Below are 23,115 nucleotides of genomic sequence, written 5' to 3' on the forward strand. Positions count from 1 at the left end.
AGCATTAATTTGAATAAATTGGTTATGTTATACAATACAGTTTTATAAATAAAAATAGACAAATTTTCTTGAAAACTTTTGAAACTTTTCAAGTAATATATATATATATATATATATATATATAAATTAAAAATACATAAAATGATAAAGTCAAAATGGATATAAAACATTTTCAATTATAGAAAATAAAATAAGATTTAATATTATTTCTGTTATTTTAAATATATGAATAAAATTTAAATATATAACATAATAAATAAAAACTATTTTTAAATGCATTCAGTTATTTAAAATATATATAAAAATACAAAAGTAAAGACAAAATGTATTTAATATTATTTCAACTACATAAAATATATAAATCAAATAAAAAATAAAACAAACAACAAATTAATTTAATATTATTTGTTATTTAAAATATCTAAATGACAATTTTGTATAAAACAATAAAGATAAAATGCTTACACTTTACACTTTTAATTTAAAATATACAGTATAAATAAAATACAAAAATAATATTTAATATGTATTTAAAATGATTTCAGTTATTTAAAATACATAAATGAAATTAAAATGTATTGATGAATGTATTTAAACTGATTTAAATTATATATAAATAAAATACAAAATAATAAATACAAACTTCATTTAAAATGTTTTTGATTATATGAAATATATAAATACCTTAGGTTTTTTTAATAAATACTATAAAACTGTCAACTGCTGTCAACAAATGATTACATTGTTTGAAGTAGTTATTAATTTACCATGATGAGAAAGCAATATCTATATTTTGGCAGTAACGATGGTTACCATGGTAAATGCTCATGCTGCATTTGTTAATGAAAAATGTAAAGAACAAGCAGGCGTCCTACAGTTTTCTTTAGGTTGGGAGCAGCATGTCAGTTCCCCCTTCTTATTTTTTTTAATTAAGTAGCATTCCTCAGTTCAGACTAGTTCATTGAAATATTTGCGTGCTGGTTATCTGATTATCTTCCTCCAGCCGCATCTAAACGGTGCAGTCATGCATGCATGTAATGTGTGAAAGTGAATAACAGAGCACATGCAGTCCTGGGAGCAGCAGCGCTCTTTAGAGACACACAAAGCTGTGATGAGGACCCTGCGTGTCAGATGAGGGACAATTATAAGTCTGCTTATGGTGTGATGGCTGCTAGCACAGGACTTGGCACAGCTCCCTAATTTAAGGGAATTAAAACATGCTAAACAAGACTTCTTTGTGTGCGTGTGGGAGACTGTGTGATGCAGGACTGTCACTAAGCTGGCATGATGTCAGAGAGAGAGAAAGAGAGAGAGAGAGAGAGAGAAGGGAAAGCATTGCATCTAGATAACCTCGGGTAATATGGAAATCACAGGAGAAGAGATGTTATACTGCGACCAGCTTCAATTGTGTATGTTTGAATGAATATGGATGCACAGAAATACTGAAGCCTGTTATGGTCCATAAATGTACAGTACTTACCCGACCAATCATGTACAGAAGGTAAAAATATTATGTTATTATCACAATAAAGTTTTTCTTAAAATTATATGATCAAGTCAAATCAGCATATGTTTTCCATTTCTTTAACTCATCAAATGAATGTAAAATTTGAAGTTTTACTCAATTATACTGTATGTCAACATAATATGTGACCCTGGAGCACATAACCAGTCTAGCATAGGTATATTTATAGCAATAGCCAACAATTCATTGTATGGGTCAAAATTATAGATTTTTTTTTTATGCCAAAAATCATTAGGATATTAAGTAAAGATCATGTTCCATGAAGATTTTATAAATTTCCTACTGTAAAAATATCAAAACTTAATTTTTGATTAGTAATACGCATTGCTAAGACCTTCATTTGGACAACTTTAAAGGCGATTTTCTCAGTATTTTGATTTTTTTGCACTCTCAGATTTCAGATTTTCAAATAGCTGTATCTCAGCCAAATATTGTCCTATCCTAACAAACCATACATCAATGGAAAGATTATTTATTTAAAAAAAAAAAAAACCCTTATGATTGATTTTGTGGTCCAGGGTCACATATAATTTCAGCTGAAACGACTGCAACAGCAACCGAACTTAAGGTTTTAAAGTAGGTGGATTTTAAAGTGGAATACTGGGATACTGAAACCAAACATGTACAAACCATGTACTAATCACAAACAACGGTTTTGTTTGTTTGTTTAGTTTTTCAGGCCTGAAAAGAATCATGTACATAAATCTTAATACACATTTATATTCATGAATTTAGCCAACACTTTTGCAAATGTGTTTAGTTTTAAACATCAATGTAAAGTTTTATTTCAATTTGATTTGTCAAAATCTGTTTGGGAATAAGTAAATGTAACAAATCATGTAAAAATTACTCATCTTTTACTGGAAAATTAAACAACATATTGTGACGAGCATCCCGAAGCTCCATCAGCATCGCCCCAGAAACAAGTGAGGAACACCTGCCCGTCCTCATCACAGGCTGATCGGTCACACCTGCAGCTCATCAGGCGGCAACCACATAAGCCACGCAAGCCCTGCCACCTTTGAGACATTTCTCCAGGAGAATGAGAATTAACTCGCCCTCTCATTTCTCCCACAGACAGCAGCGTGTGACCGACCAGCCCCACAGGAGCACAGCACAGACCCACTGCACTGGGACGAAGGAAGAGAGCACTCACGGCACCGGAGCACCCATCTGGACCTTTCTCTTAAATCACACTCACTTGTAAATAAATCCACCCTCCGGGGCATTTACTGAGCACTCCTTGTCGTGTGATTCTTCCCCCCGTGACACTGGTGGAGAATGCGGGCATATCAGTGAAGAATTACCGACAAGCGATCTCCTTCACCTTACCTTTTTTCTTTTTTTTGTCTCCGGTTTTCTGTCACAGGCGAGCGCTCCTCCCCCAACATGGACAAAATCCTCCAGCGGCTCATCGAGGTTAGCATCTGCCAGCAACAGTTCGTTGAGCACCTCGCCACCCGTCAAGGGGAGACAGAGCAGGAGCTCGCAGCCCTTCGTGCCGCCACCGCTCAACGCATTCTGCTGCCGGACTCCCGAGTACAAGTCGCTAAGCTGCTACCCAACCTGACCTCCCATGATGATGTGGAAGCATACTTGCAGATGTTTGAAACCATGGCAACCTCGGAGGGATGGCATACAGACGACTGGGCACGAGTGCTGGCTCCCCTGCTGATGGGTGAAGCCCAGCGTGCATACTTTGCTCTTGCTCCTGATTGGGAGAGACTGGCCTGGGTTTGACCGCCTGCTGGCTACGGCTACGCAGCCTGCCAGCCCAAGAGGGGCTGCCAGCCGAAGATGGAGGCCCACGAAAGGACCTCGTCACTGCCCCGTTCTTCTGGCCTCAGACAGCGGGAGAGAAGGTGAGTCCCCTCCCCAAATTCCTAACCTCTTCTATGATGTGTTCCAACAGGTGATGGGAGGGGGGTCATTCGGAAAGGAACAACGTGAGGACAACCGGCTGAAGCATTGCTGGACACAGGTCCAAGTCATCGAAGGCAAGGAAGCTCAGCCTGGCCTCCACCCTCTCCCACATTTTGTCATCCAAAACGGCCTGCTCTACTGTGTTGCTCAGCGAAGTGGGAGGAAAAATTATTGCTGGTGGTACCACGCACGAAGAATGAGACCGTATTAGAGCTGGCCCACTCACATCCCTTGCCAGGGCATCTAGGGTCCACAAACACCATCCAGCGGATCCGTGACCTTGTGGTGACCTTCCAAAAGACTTCACCCAGAAATCAACACACAATCCTCATACACATCATCGAGGTGCCCTTCGAGCTCATCGGGATGGACCTTGTGGGGCCGTTGCCTAAGTCTGCCCGGGGACATGAACACATCATGGTGATTGTCTACTATGCCACCCGGTACCCAGAAGCAGTTCCCCTCCGAAAAGCCACCACCAAAGCCATCGCCCAGGAACTCTTTCTGCTCTCCAAAAGAGTCGGCATCCCAGCGGAGATCCTGACCGATCAGGGTACCCCCTTTATGTCCCGGCTAATGGCTGACCTCTGCAGGCTGTTATGGGTGAAGCAGTTGAGGACCACAGTCTACTATCCTCAGACTGACGGACTGGTCGAACGCTTTAATCAGACTCTGAAGCAGATGTTGAGACAAGTGGTCGTGGAGGACAAATGCGACTGGGGCCTTATGATCCCCTACATCCACTTCGGAATCCGTGAAGTTCCTCAGGCCTCAACTGGCTTCACCCGCTTCGAGCTCCTCTTTGGTCAGCAACCCCGCAGCCTCCTGGATGTGGCAAAGGCCTGGGAACAACAGCCGGCAGGTCAATCGCTCTGTGATCAAGCACGTAAAGCAGATGAGGGAAAGGATTGACTGAGTCATGCCATTAGTCCGGGAACACTTAAGTAAAGCGCAGCAGGCTTAACAGCACCACTACAATTGGTCAGCCCAACCACGGGAGTTCCAGCCTGGAGACAGAGTCATGGTCCTAGTCCCCAACACTGCGTGCAAGTTCCTGGCCACCTGGCAGGGTCCCTACACAGTGCTGGAAAGGATTGGGTTGGTGACTTACCGTGTGCATCAGCCAGGAAGGAGGAAAGCCGAGCAGCTCTACCACATCAACCTGCTGAAGAAGAGGGTTGGGACTAGCTCGCCGTTTCTGATCCCGTGGTTGTCAACGTCAACCCCCACCTTTCAGCTGCCCACAGAACTGAACCACATCACCTGACAGTTCAGTTCTCTCATCTCTTCCCCTCCATACCCACGCACACCAACATCACACATCAAGCTCCATGCCGCCAGGGGTCGTCGTCAGGCAACGGCCCTACCCCGCCCCTGAGGCTCGTCGGCAAGCTATTGAGGAGGGAATACAACAAATGATGATGTTGGGGGTGATATAACCATCACGCAGCCCGTGGTCCAGCCCAATTGTGATGGTCCCGAAACCGGATGGCACCCTCTGTTTCTGCAATGACTTCCGCCGCCTCAACGAGGTTTCCGAGTTCGACAGATACCCCATGACTCGGGTGGATGAGCTGTTGGACCGACTGGGAAGGGCCCGGTATATCTTGACGTTGGACTACCAAAGGCTACTGGCAGGTACCCCTCTCTGAGAATGCTAAACATAAGACTGCTATTTCTACCCCTAGTGGCCACTGGCAGTACCGGACCCTTCCCTTTGGCCTCCACGGGGCACCTGACATGGGACTGGGAGCCGTCCTGTCACAGATCCAGGAAGGTGAGGAGCATTCTGTCATTTATATCAGCAGGAAGCTGACCCCAGCCGAGAGAAACTATGCGGAGGTGGAAAAGGAGGCCCTGGCCATCAAGTGGGCAGTCCTGGAGCTGTGGTACTACCTCCTAGGCTGAAAGTTCACCCTGGTCACTGACCACGCACCCCTTCGGTGGATGGCACGGGCTAAAGACACCAATGCCAGGGTGACCCGATGGTTCCTCGCGCGCTCCAGGACTTCCACTTCATGGTGCGTCATCGAGCTGGAGCCGTGAACGCCAACACTAATGGCCTCTCTCGGATCTCAGGTCTGTCAGGGGTCACTCCCCACCCACCCCCTATTTCTCCCCTACGGTCTCATATCATCAACAGGACCAGAACGACACTTGGGGGGGGGGGGGGGGGGGGGGGCATAAGCCACGCAAGCCATGCCACCACCTGCCCGTCCTCATCACAGGCTGATCGGTCACACCTGCAGCTCATCAGGCGGTGGCTACATAAGCCACGCAAGCCATGCCACCTTTGAGACACTTCTCCATGAGACTGAGCATTAACTCGGCCTCTCGTTTCTCCCACAGACAACAGCGTGTGACCTACCAGCCCCACAGCACGGACCCATTGCACTGGGATGAAGGAAGAGAGCACTCACGGCACCGAAGCACCCACCTGGACCTTTCTTTTAAATAACATTCACTTGTAAGTAAATCCACCCTATGGGGCATTTACTGAGCACTCCTTGTTGCGTGATTCTTACCCCCCGACAATATGATCAAACTTTGATAACTGCATTAATATTTTAAACAACAGAGAAGATATTGATCTACATTTTATAAAAATCAAGAGTGAAGAACATACTTACACTCATGTGTGTCATGTATTATTTATGTTAGGATACTCTTTTTACATACAAAATGTTACACTCATGATAAATACTTTTTTGACAGACAAAATGTTACATGCAGCCATTGCAAATTTGTAACAAAAATATTTGATCTAAATCCAGATCCTGTTGTAAATAATAGTGAGAAATCACTTTTTAAAACTGTTGTTCCATTATTACCCCTTAGCAGATTTGGATTCTATATTTTGACCCTGTTTTTTATGCTAAATATTACACATCCATGTAAAATATTTCGTTCATTTTATCAATCAGAAATTGATTATCACAAAAAAGTGCTTGGAAGGCTTGTAAAATAATCCTTGGGTGTTGTTGCTTGGAAAGGTTTCACAGCAGAGTGAGTTTTTAATAGAAGAATACAAAGACAAACAATACAACTGGACAAATGTGCAATGATGAATCATTCATGATGAGACCAGAAACATACATTAAGAAATTAAATGTTTGATTCTTGGTTGACAAAAGAAAATGTGAGTTACATAATATAAACCTCAATGGCTTGCACCCCTAAATTTACCTAAATAGGACTTGTTCTTAAAAAAGTCAGTGTGTAATTCACACTGTTTCTGGGTAATTTGTACATAGAAACTGTAAACACTAAACTTCGCGTTTCTCTCAGCCTAATTTGTGAATCCACTGGTTTTACTTAGTAAATCTCAAAGGTTTCTGGGCAACGTGGGTTAAAAAAAAAAAAAGTTACCATGGCATTTGTTTGGCACACCAGCGCCTGAGCCGTGCCCAGGACAGGAGGGTTACCATGGCATCAGCAGGCGCCTCATAAAGCAAATGATTGTTGGGGGGGTTTGTGTGAGCGCATTTTCTGCGTGGCTCTGTCGCCCCAAATACCTAAATGTTATGCCAGCATCCTTTAAATACTAAAGGGCACGGGATAATGCCAGGCTGCTTCTTATCCTCGCTAGTCTTTCCACTGGAAATCATTTATCTATCTGTCCGTCCATCTGTCTCTCTCTCGAGCGCTCACCTCACACTTGTGGCACGGCCTGCCAGCTCATCTGCCACTTGATTCATCTCCAGCTGCCTTCACCCAACAGCAAACCAATTTAATAAAAGTGCACGTCAAAAGTAATCCAGCCAAAGTCTTGATCAATGATGGGCGATACCTCGCAGAAAGGAAAACGCTTTTCTTATGCAAAGCCGAAGGGTCTGGAAAATGCACATTTCTTATATACGCTGCCTTTTATGTGCAATGATTTCTCGTAAAGACAGCCAAAGCATGTAATAGGTGCGTTTTCGAGCCGAATATGGATATTCCCACAGTATGTAAGCTATACGCAGAACTAGTGCAACACCTGTCCGAGCACCTGCTTCATTAAGATACTGATTATACGGATCCCACAAAATGCTGATTTAATTGATGTATGACATTAAGAACAGACACGATAATGCGTAATCCCTCAGATTGCAAGAACACAGTTGAACGGTGTGCAAATGCCGCAAAATGAGAATGATATGATTGTAGAATATTGCAAAATTGCAAAAATGGCAAAACTCCAAATATTTAAGTCTGCCCAGAGGAAAATAAAATAAATCAAAATTTAAATAAAATAAAATAGAATTAAACATAAATTAAATAAATTAAATAAAAAAAGAAATGTTAATGAATTATATATTTATGTATAAAAGAAAAAGAGTTTTTGTAGTTCTGTCCGCATAAACCAACCTGCAGTTATAGAGCAATATATTAGATATGTTCTCCAATCATGATTTGGATTTTCCACAGAACTTTTACTTCAATTTCTGATTAACAAGTGCATGCATGTGCATTCAGGAAATAAAACAGAAGCTGCACGCTACATTTCATGCTAGCAATCTAAAAACCTACCCACAAAAATTTGCCACATTATTGAAGAGAGAGAGAAGTCATTTACAATGCACTTTCCATTCAAACCTGTCCTCACAGAGACTATTTATTAGCACAATATTTCACACATCTGACCTCTGACAGTCTAACCAGATGTGAATACATCAGGCAGAGAGAAAAAAAAGATTTTTGTTTTACTAAACGATAAATTTGGATAATATCTGAACAATTCTACTTTTAAAGGAATCCTTTATCTACATGCAATTTCCTGCTTTACTGCATTTGAGACATATGTTATACATTTGAGCTATTTTGTTTTTGACAGTCATAAATAAATAAATACTTGTTTTGTTTTTTAAAGGAAGCATGTTCAACATATATGGCCGATAATAAAGACTAAACACTTCTAATGTTTGGATGCATTTCTTACACTTAGAAATGTAAAGTAATAATAATAATAACAAAAGAATAGAATTGGACTAAATAGGGTTATTTCACAAACTAAAACAAATGTCTTCAAGGAGGCATTTCTGATTTAATCAAGAGAATCAATTTCGTAGAAATGTTTAGGTAATAGTTTGAGTAACATTACACAGGTCAGCATAAGGAGTCCATCATGCTGTTTTATTCCTCAGTTGGTTTTAATACAGCCTAATGCATCTCTTATGTGTTGATAATCACTACAAAGCAAAAGGCACATGTTTAGTGTAACGTATCATGTGGAAATTCCTGCAAAATCTGAGCACAAACATTTGGATAAATATTCAAAATAAAGAAACGAGACAGAAAACCTCTAATTGTAAACAGTTGCTCTCATTGAGATTCATTTGGACTGATTTTGGAAAATATTGATTTAAAATATAAATACTTTAATTCACAGTTTGTCATATTAATAATTGTGGGTCTAAAAGGGTTACATATTAAATTACAAAACCAACACTACAAAACTGTCTTAAATATATTTTATTAAATTACAATTTAATGATTAAGTTATTATTTATTAAATTAACATTGTGATTAAATATAAAGTTTCCACTACTGATTGTGTTTTAAAAGACTAAATTACACTCTTCACTATTATTTATGGTTTCACTACAAGCGTATTTGTTTAATGCAGTCTTGTTAAATACAGTTCTTTCATTCAACTTAAGGACATAAAAGCAGGAAAATGTTCCATGTCATTTTAATTCTCAATGAAAGTGCACATTTCAATGTGTCTAGAATTGAAACACGACTTACTATGTGTGAAAACATGGTAACAATTAGTGGTTTGACTCACTGTCGCTGTTAAAGTACATAAACATCCAGTAAGAGCAGGGCTGGACAGGTGCGCATGCAGCGGCGCCCTCTTCTGGATACGGAAATGCACACGCGTCTCATTAGGAGTCTTCAACCTTTTTAAAAGACCCCTTGAAGGATATAGAGATGGAGCAGGACCCAGTGTTAGATTAAACAATAATTTGTGGACCACCTGCAGTATTGCAGCAGATCTCCCGTTGAAGACAATTCTTACATCCTTCTGAGAGCAATTTGTTTTGGGACATATTATATGTAATATTATTGTAATATAAAAATATGTGGATAAAATAATGGTAAATATAATAAAATTATGCAATAATAAAATTTGTTTTTATACACCAAACACTAAAACAATAAAATGCTAAAAGAAGTGTTACTTATTAATGAGATGCAATTATAGTTTTTAAAAAATATATTTAGAATTTTTTATTTTGATTTTTAATTTTCAGTTTACATTTTAATATTAGTTTGTGTGTGTGTGTGTGTGTGTTTTGTAATTTTTTGTTTTTAATATGTCTATAAAGTTTTTATTACAACCAGATGATTTTTATATATATACAGGTGCATCTCAATAAATTAGAATGTCGTGGAAAAGTTTATTTCAGTAATTCAACTCAAATTGTGAAACTCGTGTATTACATAAATTCAGTGCACACAGACTGAAGTAGTTTAAGTCTTTGGTTCTTTTAATTGTTATGATTTTGGCTCACATTTAACAAAAACCCACCAATTCACTAGCTCAACAAATATGGTGACATGCCAATCAGCTAATCAACTCAAAACACCTGCAAAGGTTTCCTGAGCCTTCAAAATGGTCTCTCAGTTTGGTTCACTAGGCTACACAATCGTGGGGAAGACTGCTGATCTGACAGTTGTCCAGAAGACAATCATTGACACCCCTTCACAAGGAGGGTAGGCCACAAACATTCATTGCCAAAGAAGCTGGCTGTTCACAGAGTGCTGTATCCAAGCATGTTAACAGAAAGTTGAATGGAAGGAAAAAGTGTGGAAGAAAAAGATGCACGACCAACCGAGAGAACCACAGCCTTATGAGGATTGTCAAGCAAAATCGATTCAAGAATTTGAGTGAACTTCACAAGAAATGGACTGAGGCTGGGGTCAAGGCATCAAGAGCCACCACACAAAGACATGTCAAGGAATTTGGCTACAGTTGTCGTATTCCTCTTGTTAAGCCACTCCTGAACCACAGACAACGTCAGAGGTGCTTACCTGGGCTAAGGTATTACTCTCTTTCTATTCCTGAGAGGAAGGGATTCTTTTTGTGGGTAAGACGGATGAAGGAGAATAAAGACAGCTTCGAGAACTGGACTGTTATCCAGTGGTCCAAAGTCCTCTTTTCAGATGAGAGCAAGTTTTTGTATTTCATTTGGAAACCAAGGTCCTAGAGTCTGGAGGAAAGGTTGGAGAAGCTCATAGCACAAGTTGCTTGAAGTCCAGTGTTAAGTTTCCACAGTCTGTGATGATTTGGGGTGCAATGTCATCTGCTGGTGTTGGTCCATTGTGTTTTTTGAATACCAAAGTCACTGCACCCATTTACCAAGAAATTTTGGAGCACTTCATGCTGCTGACCAGCTTTTTTAAGATGCTGATTTCATTTTCCAGCAGGATTTGGCACCTGCCCACACTGCCAAAAGCACCAAAAGTTGGTTAAATGATCATGGTGAACCCCATAGAGAATCTATGGAGTATTGTCAAGAGGAAAATGAGAAACAAGAGAACCAAAAAATGCAGATAAGCTGAAGGGCCACTGTCAAAGAAACCCTGGAGCCAGCTTCCATACCACCTCAGCAGTGCCCTCAAACCTGATCACCTCCATGCCACGCCCGATTGAGGCAGGTTAATAAATGAGGCGAGCGCACTAGCAAAAGGAGCCCCTACAAAGTATTGGGTACATGTAAATGAACATACTTTCCAGAAGGCCAACAGTTCACTAAAAATGTTCTTTTTTTTATTTTTTTTATTTTTTTATTGGTCTTATGAAGTATCCTAATTTGTTGAGATTTGAGTTGAATTACTGAAATAAATGAACTTTTCCACAACATTCTAATTTATTGAGATGCACCTGTATTTTATTATATTTCAGTTAATGTTTATCAAGTAACGAAAATGTTACTTGAAATGAAAGCATTTAAAACTTAATAAATGAATGCCATTGAATTATATAATATATCAAAGTTTTCAAGTTATATGAGGTTTTAGTAATTTTATTGTATGTTTTTGTAATTGTATTTATTTACCTTTTGTTTTTTGTTTTTTAATATGTCTACAGTTATTCATGTTAATTCAGTTTCAGTTATTTCTGTTTTCAACTAAATAAAAATAAGAAATGTTGCTTTTGCTAAATAGCTTTAATTTTATTTCAGTTCAAATTTATTGCATTTAAAAAACAAAAATTAAAATTTGATGATTTTATCATTATTTAATTATAATGCAAAAAGGTCTTTGCGAGATAAAGCCTAATTACAATAAGTTGTTTCCTATTGGAATTTCAGTGGCTCCAAATAAAATAAAAAATCTTAAAAATGAATGAATGTCATGAAACTACACAACAAACAATCAAAACAAATAGCATTTAAGTGAGTAAATGGACAGAAAGCACAAGTACATACAGATATTAAAACTGAATAGGTCACTGAGCAAAAAGGACATTAAAAAGCTGCACCATCAGTTATCTGTCACTTGCTTTGGTGTTTTTGATCTAATTTCACACATACGATAATTCCCATAATGTCTATAAGATGCATGAGACAACACGAGTTACCGAAGGTGCTCTCTCATGGTCACATCAGGCGTCTGTTACTGTAAGAGACAGCCTCGCAGTGAGAGGAGGGTTAAATCAGAGGTGTTTATTTTTTTGGCACATGGAGGTCTTGACTGTTTTATACATGTGGAAAACAGCTCCAAACAGATTTCAGAGCAAGACAGGTGCCAACACAACCATCTGCTTTGAGTTTCAGCTCTCCTCTCCTCTCCTCTCCTTTCTTTCCTACATGTATTGAACCGCAGTGCTGCTCACTGTCAGCCAATCACAGAGCAGCATGTCTCACCCTATATGACACACGGGTCACTCAGGACGCCTTCCTGCAATGCGCTCACTTGTTTTTCTTCCTGTTCACACTAGGCTTTTTAAGTCTTTTGAAAGAGAACTGAATCAGTCACATAAATGTCCCAGATGCAAAATCTCTGCTTTTTAATACTGATTATTTCTAATTTAATACTGAGCTGTATACTACTGTTTACAGTTTCATTAATCTTGTTACAGACCAGTAATTTCATATATTTTTAAAAATACATATTTATTTTATTATTAAAGAATATTACCCTTCCATAAGTGATATTTTGATATTCTGATAACTTGGTTGGTCCATACCGGATAAAAATGGATACTAAATGAAAACAAACTCTTCAAGTAAAACAGTGCTGAAATTTATTATAAAAATAAAACAGTACTGAGCCATAAAAATATATACACTGTAATTAAAAAATCAAGAATTTCCTACTTGTTTCCTACATGTTTTCCTTACAAAATTAAGGTAATAATTAACTCACATAAAAATTGTGGTGCAGTGTTACATATAAAATATTGAGAACATTTCACTAATAAAACCAAGAGATGTTTTCATCGTTTTTTAAAGGAAACTTAAGCAGTTTGGGGGCTTGATTTAGGAATTGATATAGCTGATAAAATTAAGGAAAGAAGGCTACCTATTTATTTTAAGAGAATTATCTCAATTATGCAGTTTTATTTTGGCGGTGATTGCTAGTTCCCAGCATGCTTCGCAAATGGCTGGATATGTAGAGTAAATATTGTTTAAATTAAGTGCCATTTTATGTGTTTTTGAGTAAAGGGAAACATCTGTTAATGTTTAATGTTTAGTTATGTTTGACATTTGAAAGGGTTTCTGTTATGTTGATGTTTCTGTAGTTAACATTGTGCAGAAGAGTAGAGCTTATGGTTAGGTTATGGATAACTATGTACTAACACTATGAGCCATGATGTTCAATGAGCAGTAGCTCTGCTAACGCCACTGCAGTTATAAGTTTTCTCCTACTTGAGCTGTCTACTTGTATACAGTCTTTTAATTGTACAAAATAACTCAAAGTCAAATACGAACTGGCCTTACACAAAATCACAGAATTTTGAGAATAAGCTTAAAATAAATGAACACTTTTCTAATAATATTAAATTCATTGTGTCATAGATTCAATAATTTAGATTTTATTCAGGTAGATTACATTTTAAAAAATCAAGCCTTAAAAACTACCCTTAATTATTATGACTAGATAGCACATAACAGTTTTTACAGTGTAGGCCTATTTTTAAATTAAATAAATATATAATTATTACCATTGAATATTAATATATTAATTATACCTTGACTATTCACGTTATTTCATATAGTGTGTTAACAAATGTCAACAAAAACAACTTTAAAATGTAAAAATGTATTTGTAAATGTTGAAATAAACATTTTCATTAATCTTAATGAACATTACGTCTCTACCTTTTATATGTAAACTCTCACACCTTATTTTCTTATATTTTAGAACATTTGATGATTATCTAGTCAAAGTAATCACCATCTGAAGTGTCCTGCTGTATGTAGTGCGCAGTCTCGCATGTCAAAACAAACAGCACCTGGTGTTTGTGATTCACACCTAGAGGCTGCTCTCCCATTGTACTGTATAATGACAGCTGACCACCTCAGCCGCTCCAGCAACAGACACAACCCAGAAAACTATCAGCATGGATTTTTGCCGATGGTTCCAGCAATCGACTATCAGTGCATATTATTCGGCAAAACCAATCAATTGGTTGACCTCTAGTAAAAACCTCTCTGAGCAATCCAGAAACCGCTAACAACTTAGTTGCAAACTTTAACTCCCTTGTAAACAGCATAGCAATGCAAAACCCTAGAAATGTGTTACAAGACAATAATTTAATATTTAAAAAAAACAAAAAACGTCTTAGGTTACATATGTAACCATGGTTCCCTGAGAAGGGAACGAGACAATGCGTCCTCTAGAGGTCGCTAAGGGGAATGCCTGCAGCATGACCGGTGTCTGAAGCATACATCTAAACATGACAATAACATTGACATCATCACCCGGCATTACCACAGTATAAAAGAGTGCTGGGAGACCATGTCATCCACTTCGTCATCTGAAGCTCACATCAAAAGCATGGCAAGTGAACTAGAGGACGCAGTGTCTCGTTCCCTTCTCAGAGAACCATGGTTACATACGTAACCTGAGACGTTCCCTTCCGAGGGAATTTCGAACTTCGTCCTCTAGAGGTCACTATGGGAAATAGTACACCCACGCGCCATGCTGAGGGAAGTGCACACCAGAAACCACAGCAAGCACTAAGTACCAACTCTACCATAGCCATGGGAGTTGCTCATAGGACGTCTTGACGGCTGTCAGTGACATTATCCCCTTCGGCCAAGGGCCTGAGCTGCATACCCTAAAAGAACTTACCTGTTAAGGGTTGGGTTAGGAAGCCCAAGCCTAGGGCAGAGCTCAAGGCTTGGAATCAGAAGAAAAAGATTCCTTTAAGGGGATACAGCCAGGTGTCTAAAAACCAAACCAGACCGTGGCCTGCCATCCAGGGGGGCAACCGCCGGTTCTGTATAAACCTGTTCAAAGAACTGACTCGACAGATCTTTGGTAGCAACACCCTACTCAGAAATGTATTAACAGAGATACATGAGTTAAGTGGAGCCCAAGGCAAGAACCAGGGCCTAAACCAGCTCAGAGAAAGGGAATGAGGCTGACAGTGTGTAGCCCTGCGCAGAATGCTAAGAGTGCACACTTACCACAATTTGGATTTTAGAAAGTGCACAGAACTCAGCATGTGCACTTACCGTAGCATGGATTTCAAAACACTGATGCTTAAGGGGTAACCAAAGCTGTATAAACCAGCCTAGGAGCTCTATGTGACTGTGGCATGCTCACAGAGCAGAATCCGCACTTGCAAGAGGCCCCTCATGGTGAGAGAAGCATAGCTAGGTCACTTAACAAGCAACCAGCCAGGGAGGCAGGAGATGGTCCAGCTGCCTGGCATGATTGCTATCTGGAGCTCAAAAGAGCGGAGACCCATCTTCAAAAATAGAAGGGGAGCTCGGACGCTCAGATCGAGAGGGGCATGCTCATATGAAAACCCCCAAGAGCACTGCTAAGCTAGATCCACAATGATAGCAGCTCAACAGGGAGACGGAGAGAGGCCTAACAACCTGAGGCTGCTACTCAGTGGAGCTCAATCGAGTGAAGGACTGGGGGAAGTCATGGCCTAGTGGTTAGAGAGTTTGATTCCTAACCCTAAGGTTGTGGGTTTAGGTCTCGGGCCGGCAATACCATGACTGAGGTCCTCTTGAGCAAGGCACCGAACCCCCGAATGCTCCCCGGGCACCGCAGCATAAATGGCTGCCCACTGCTCCGGGTGTGTGTTCAGGGTGTGTGTGTGTTCACTGCTGTGTGTGTGCACTTTGGATGGGTTAAATGCAGAGCACGAATTCTGAGTATGGGTCACCATACTTGGCTGTATGTCACGTCACTTTCACTTTCAAAGTCGAAACCCGTTGCGGGTGTTTTTATATCACTGTATTTCTAAAGGAAACCGTCTGTCTTCTGAAAATTATGGATGTCATTTTCATTTAATCTCGCCTGTAATGCCTGAGCAGCGTTTGTGAGTGCAGGCTCAGCACTTATTTGATTACAGCCATTACTGGGGAAACCCCTATCTTCTCCTCCTGCTGGCAGAGAATGAATTTGCATATACTGTATATGACACCACAAATAGAGTTCAAGGCTGTGGGAAACACTGCGTTCTGTTATGAATATTGTTAAATATTTTAATTTGAATGTTGGATTGAAATGAACGCTGTTATTAGAGTAGTTAATCATTAGCATAAGCGCAGATAACGCTAATATAATGAGCATTAGAATGAAGTTTCTTTATTAAATATTTAGGCTAATGTTCCTATGACTTTTATTAGGGCAAAAAACAGCAGAACATGATGATATTTAGTATTTTTACACACCAGAGGCTTTTAAATGAATTGTGAATCTAAAATATGCGTGTTAGAGGATGTACAAATGGTTAACATTGTTTGTGTCATCAGTCAGAAAAGCAGTTCTGGGCCTTTTTTTTAGCTAACTTAGTTGTTATTCTTGGCTTTAACATTCAAAAGCCCTTTAAAATTAAATATGTACACAGTTTGAATTAAATGAAAGTAAATTAAAAAAAAAGCAGCTTATCAGGGAAGCAGCAAGTGGCCCAACTACCTAATGTCACTGCCACGGAAATCAACCCTAAACACATAATGACACAACCAAACAACACAACAGCGGAGGGTTCAACCCCTGGCAAGGAGAGAGAGGAACCCAGCTTGACCGAAGCAAACAATAGCCCAGGTTCAGAGGACCTAGCTCTTAAGTCTAAAGGAGGACTCACCCAGCGAGCTCAAAGGGACCCTCCCGCAGTGAGAGGAGCACAGCCATGCTCGAGGACAGTTTTGAAAACCATTTCAGAGACATGTTCTTAAATGTGACTCATATATGCATGCACAGTTTTAAGGCAGCTTTAATCGCCTTTTTGGTAACTTCATGACTTACCTGACCAAGACATTGCATGCACGTAGTTTATTTCACGCTTTGATATGAAAGGATACAGGCTACAGTGCATTCCGGCACCTTTGTGCGTGGAATTGGAGAGCATGCGCTGTGAGCACAGGACCGTATCTGCCCTCAATTGACTCGCGCCTGGTGCTGAAGTGAAGAGGAGCATGTGTCCAGACGTCCCCTGTTCTCAGTCATTCTGCGACTGAATAAAAGCACTTCTTGTCAAGAGAAAAAGTGACAGAAGCAGCAGTTGTGAGTGGGGTGGCCAACCCTAGCCCCGCCCTTGCGTTAATTGCATTAAATATTTTAAATGCATTTAACTGAAAAAAATAATCGCCTGTGTTAATGAAACTACCGGCGGTAGTTGGTCCATTACCACCGCAGTGGTAAAAATCTGTCACCATGACAGCCCTAGATATGGGATCCTGCTAGAAGGGGATCACACATTCCTAGAGGGAACAACATGGTCCCAAAATAAAAGCAAATGATCAAGTATCAGGCCCAGAGATGGGCCTAACTCTTAGTTCGTTGCAAATGCAGGTTTTTCGGGAGCAGCGTTCTTGGCTCTCAAGTTGAGGCTGGCCCTTACAGCACATACTGGGAGCAACTCATAGCTAACCCTCACACTGAGGGGAGCACTTCTCAGCTCGATTAGAAGGGTTAACCCAGCAGGGCCCAATAAGAGACAGTCCACTGGTGCATCTGGGCACGGTCTCATGCTCTCTATCTTGATAGAGAGTCTGGGTCCCGTATAACCCAATCCGATAAAATCTGAAGAAATAGTGGGACACAATAACCATTCACGCATACAGAGCTTACTGCTCCTCAGAGCAGAAGCATACAAGAGGGGTTTCCTCAGAAACAAAAATCCCTTGTACCTCAGGGAACGCAGTATACCCAAGCCCACTCCGCATAGGGGCGATTACTGTTTCGACCATAAGGGCAGTGTGACAGGGAAGACCCGTGGGCCTGACTGTCTATGGAGTGTTGAGCTCCTCAATGATGGTTACGGAAAGACTCAAATCTCAGGAGACCCCTAAGGGTGAGAGATGAGTAGCACACCCTGGCCAAAGGATAGGGAGCATGTCACGAAGCGTATACTCAGATGAGTACTAGCCTGCGAGAAACACCCACAGGTCCTGAGGTTGCAGCGTTATACTGGGGACCTGATGCTGGGAGACTTCCGCAGAAGCCCAAGCTGTGTGTCCAAGCAGAAGATGAGGGCTACCACCAGCGTGGATCCAGAACCGATGAGTGAATCCATCACTAAAATCATTCAACAGCAGGAGGCCCTGACTTAGCAGGGGGTCAAACCAACCATGGCTCCCATGCATGACTCAGGCTTGTGGATATAGACTGGAGGCGAAGTCCGAAGAGCATTGGGGTCCGGACCATCAGTAGGTAGTTCTATGAGACATAGAAACTAGCCAAAACATCATAGACCCAGCATAAGAGACTGCAATGCAAGCCCAGGAGGCTCCTACCGAACCTCAGGAGGGAAGCTTTTTAGTTTAGGAATTAAGGGGAGGAGTATGAGAGCAGATGTAATACTCACAGAGGGAGGTGAGTAGATGGCTCAGGTTTTACTCTGGTCCAGACAATAGCGTTGAGAACGCTAAGTCTGGATCACCACCCTCAAATCTTGCATGTCACCCTTAGACCCACGCCACTTTTTAGCCCTACCCACAAGTGGGGGAGGGGCACGAGTCGCGACACTAGTCTTCTGAGCCTGCCTTTGATCCTTAGATTGAGACAGGCCAGGACCCCCTTTTTTTCAGGCTCATCCTGGACCTTCGTGGAATGAAGGATTTAAAGGAAGCCGAGCGCATCTTGGCCTCCTAAAAACTTCTTGACCACCATCTCGACAGAAGTGTGGAAAAGCTCAGAAGAGGAAACTGCTGCATCAAGAGGAAAGCCCTTCTCTTTCGACCCGAACCATTCTCATAACCATTCTCATGCATCCCCTCAATGTTGGCAGGCCCGCTTAGTGGCATGGAGAGCAAGATCTCTGTGCGACACAAACTCAGCCACCTCATCAGGGGGTAAAACCCTGTCCTTTATTCAGGTCTTTCAGCAGATCAGCCTTATAAGCCTGAAGCACCGCCATGGTATGCAACGAAGCATCAGCCTGACCTGCTGACGTGTATGCCCTGCCATTCAAACAAAATGTATCCTGAAGTGGTTTGGACGGCAGGGAGGGAGCCTTAAGAGAAGATGTCTCCCCCCTAGAGAGATAGCTCCCCTCAATGTTGGCATAACTAGTATACCTGTTCTCATAACCATTCTCATGCATCCCCTCAATGTTGGCATAACTAGTATGCTGGAATCTATGGATGCAAGACAAAAAAAAAATTCTAAGCCTTCTCAATCTCCACATGGAGATCGGGAAGAAATCGAAGGCTCACCTGAGCTGGAGGACTTTGGCTAGAAAGAAAATGCTTGTCGAGGCGGTCTTGAGGCGTCACTTTCTTGGCCCATCATGATCCATAACCTCAAGCAGCTCGTCATATGCGGGGCAGGAGGATTGGGAGGACTTAGTCTCGACTTCTTCGTCCTCATCTGACATCTCCTGCTCATCCTGGCTTTGAGCCAGCAGAGCACTAGGCACTGGATCAGACAAACTCTCATCCTTGACTGATGAGCATTAAAACTAAAAACCCTTACCCTTTTTCAACTCATCAGCCAGGTCCATCTGAAATCCCCACAAGCTCATTTTTCTCCGTGCCTCATCAGCAAAGGGTCCTGAACCATGGGGAGCTCTCCTCGAAAAGAGAGACAAATGAGAGCAGAGCTTTTTCATAGGAAAAAGCTTATAGTGCATGCAAGCTACCCCCTCTAGGACATCGCTCGCGTGCTCTTCACCCAAACAAAAGACGCAAAGATTGTGTGTGTCATCAGGTGTCAAATAATGAGGACACAGATCCACACACTTCTTAAACACCTTATTAGTGCTCACCATGGTAAAGAAGAATAATTGTTCTTACCGCAAATGCACACTACAAACAAAACAGCCCTTGAAGACGAAGAAGAGGATGATGTGTTCTCTTGGCGCCCTTTTATACTGTGGTCACGCCGGGTGATGACGTCACAGGAATAATCATTTTATCTATTGTGATTACCACTGATTTACGATGTGACGTCACAGGCTGTCGCCGGCCAATGTTATTGTCGTTCGTCCTTCGCCTTGTCAATAGAGAGCCCATATCACTTCAGACACCGCATTGCACGACTGAACAACACAGATACACCTCTGTACCCACGACATATCCAAACAATAAACACGCGATTCCTCATAGCGATTTTACCTCTTCTGACTTCTTCCATAACACCTAGAATAACACATAGATACCATAACACCACAAATCAAATATAGAGATCAAAACATCACACATGGTCTTCTTCCACTATATAACAAATAGTCCTGATATAGCTTGATGCGAACGTTAGCTCTCACAGACACAATATAGATCAAAACTAATCAAATAGGAACCAATAAGAACAACACAAAAACACAAAAAAAATACCAAAACAACAAAACTTCTGACTTGGGCCAGTAAGAAACCAACTAGCAACCACTTAGAACATCCCAACAACAGCAAAAAAAAACACAATTAAAACACATTTATTACCTTTTTGGATGCATAACAAAAGATGTAAAAAGTTCAATGCCATTTTAATTTGCAGTAAATGTGCAGTTTAAATGTGTTTTGGGATTGTAATGCTGTAAGTTGCTTTATGTTAAAATGTGGTGACAATTTGTGGTTTTTTTAATTTGCAGTAAATGTGCAGTTTAAATGTGTTTTGGGATTGTAATGCTGTAAGTTGCTTTATGTTAAAATGTGGTGACAATTTGTGGTTTGACTAAATGTTGCTGTTTTAGCACATAAAAACTTAGCAACTAATGAGACTCTAATGACAAACTCATTCATGAAGTTTATTCGTAATGCAGATAAAGCGCCATCTTCTGTTCATTCATTAGCACTGCTGGTTGGATTCAAACACTTTGTAAATCAAAGATAACCTTTTGATAAAACTTTTTATGTCTCTGAGACCAGAAATGCAACTGTTTAAGCTAATGCATCTTAAATATATGACGTGTAACATGTATGTGAAAGATACTCTCAAATGACGTTAGATGACTCTGAGCATTACTGTAAGAGACAGACTCGCAGTGAGAGAAGGGTTAAATGTGAGGTGTTTATTTTTCTGGCACATGAAGGTCTTGACTGTTTTATACATGTGGAAAACAGCTCCAAACAGATTTCAGAGCAAGACAGGTGCCAACACAACCATCTGTTTTGAGTTTCAGCTCTCCTTCCTACAACCCCAGTGCTGCTCAAAAACGTCAGTAACCACACAGAAACGGCCTAGCAACCACCTAGAACTCTCTTGCAACAGCATAGCAAAACAAAAGCCTAAAAAGGGTATAGTCTTAGCAACAATCTAGAACACCCTGGCAACATGCTATAAACCACCCCAAACGCTTTAGTGACAGAAAAGCAATGGCCTAGAAATCACTTAAAACTCCACTGCAAAAAGCATTTAATCCAAAAATTTAGTCTTGACCATATACCTACACCTAAACCTAACCTTAACCATGAGTAATCCCTAAAATCAGAGGAAATGATAGATGAATGACACTGATGAACAAGCAAAAAACACTGATTGTAAGCCTAAACCTCACAAAAACTATAAACTGGTTCTTCAAATCTGATTGGTTAATCACAATGTTGTTCCAGGGTCCCATTTTCTTGTTGATAATACATTTTTATATTATAGAGCTATTTAAAGGTTACAAAAATGTTTCTTACAACATTTTAATAACTTTATTTTCACCAAATATATAACATTATGTGAATGTTTATTTTTAACATTCTAAGAACTTTAAGAATATTTTGTCCCAAGCATTATATAACTTTCAGATACATCATTCAGGTTTTCAAATCACCATTTTGTAAATCTTCTTTTGTTTTTACTGTTCTTTATTCCCCTTCAGGGATTGGAAAAAACAGAACTAGAAACAAAATAAGGCTGCAATAATTCAACATGTCAACACTCAGGCCGTCCTCAGTCTATCTGTGCTGTCCTGATCTGAACCCTGAGCTGGCTGCCCACCACGCGAGGAAAGCCATCCACAAATCACCTTATGGAGCAGTACATACGCTCCGGGCCGCTGCCAACATGCCGCACAGCACCACGGGACCTCAACCCAAACACAGGAAACCGAGAAGACCCGAACTTTATGCTCCATACCGTTCCTTTGAGCCGTATCCAACAGCCGTGTCTATTTTCTTCTGGAGAATTCAGCATAAAGCCTCCTACCCTACACATTCCAGAAACATGAAGTCTGAAGCTGAAAATATTTTTCATCAAAACAACCATTTTCCGGGCAAAGCTTAGAATGAAAATGTTTTCATTTAAATGAGCCGGTATTTTATGCAAACTCGCCTAACATGAGGTGACAGGCCTCATTTAGTGGATGGCGCCCGTGTTTATGAGCCTCATTATGTGAACCTGTGCGGCAAACGCTGCCAACTAATGAGCTCATTTAGATTAAGGTGGGCTCTCGACTCGGGGGGTGGGAAAACAAACACACAGGTGACAAATCGTGTGGGGGGAACTGAATCTTTTATCACCGCAGAAACGCAAGCTTATGTCTTGAGCGATTTCCTTTCTTCTTGGCATCTGATGGCGTGGGCCAAAGGATCAGATGCCAAGTAGTGGAGCACTGACCAGCGGGGTTTCAGGAGAATGTAAAGGAGCGACTGTCGCTTCGCAGGTGTTCCTTTTAAAAACCACCAGTGCCAAACAATTTTGGCGCAGCTCACTGAGATCTCAGTGCCGATGCTTTTAGTTTGTTTGTCTTCTCTTTTCAGCGCTTTACTCTTTCTGATTTAGGTCTCTTTTCCTCCGGTCGTCTATTAGCCAACAAAACAGACGTGTTCGCCCCCTTTTCTTTCTCTTTTAGATTTCTGTCCTCAATGTCTGTTTTTGGTGCTCTTCAGAATTTTAAATGTCACTTCCTCCAAGGGGCTGCTTTAGTCCCCTGCAATCTCACAGCAAATTAACATATTGGCGTTCATATGATATTTATTTTGTAACAAAGTCATAAACTTTGTTTTGCGCACAAACATCCCATTTCAAAAGGAAATCTTAGCCTGCAGTTTATACATTGTGATAGACAAAAAACAGTTTAGGGAAAAACAGTAGTACATAATTTATTTATGTCTATT

The 23,115-nt window shown here is 40.6% G+C and overlaps 1 long non-coding RNA gene across 1 annotated transcript in view; it reads left to right on the forward strand.

The window, feature by feature from the left end:
- The window catches only part of LOC122136479, a 33,544-nt gene extending 11,282 nt beyond the window's left edge, over window positions 1-22,262 (forward strand). Inside the window, exons 2-3 of the long non-coding RNA XR_006154159.1 lie at window positions 5,798-5,915; window positions 21,879-22,262. This is a non-coding gene — a long non-coding RNA (uncharacterized LOC122136479). The remainder of the gene's footprint in view (window positions 1-5,797; window positions 5,916-21,878) is intronic.
- The last annotated feature ends 853 nt before the right edge of the window (window positions 22,263-23,115 follow it).

Source organism: Cyprinus carpio, chromosome B3, assembly GCF_018340385.1.
Source record: "Cyprinus carpio isolate SPL01 chromosome B3, ASM1834038v1, whole genome shotgun sequence".
NCBI classification, from domain to species: Eukaryota; Metazoa; Chordata; class Actinopteri; order Cypriniformes; family Cyprinidae; genus Cyprinus; species Cyprinus carpio.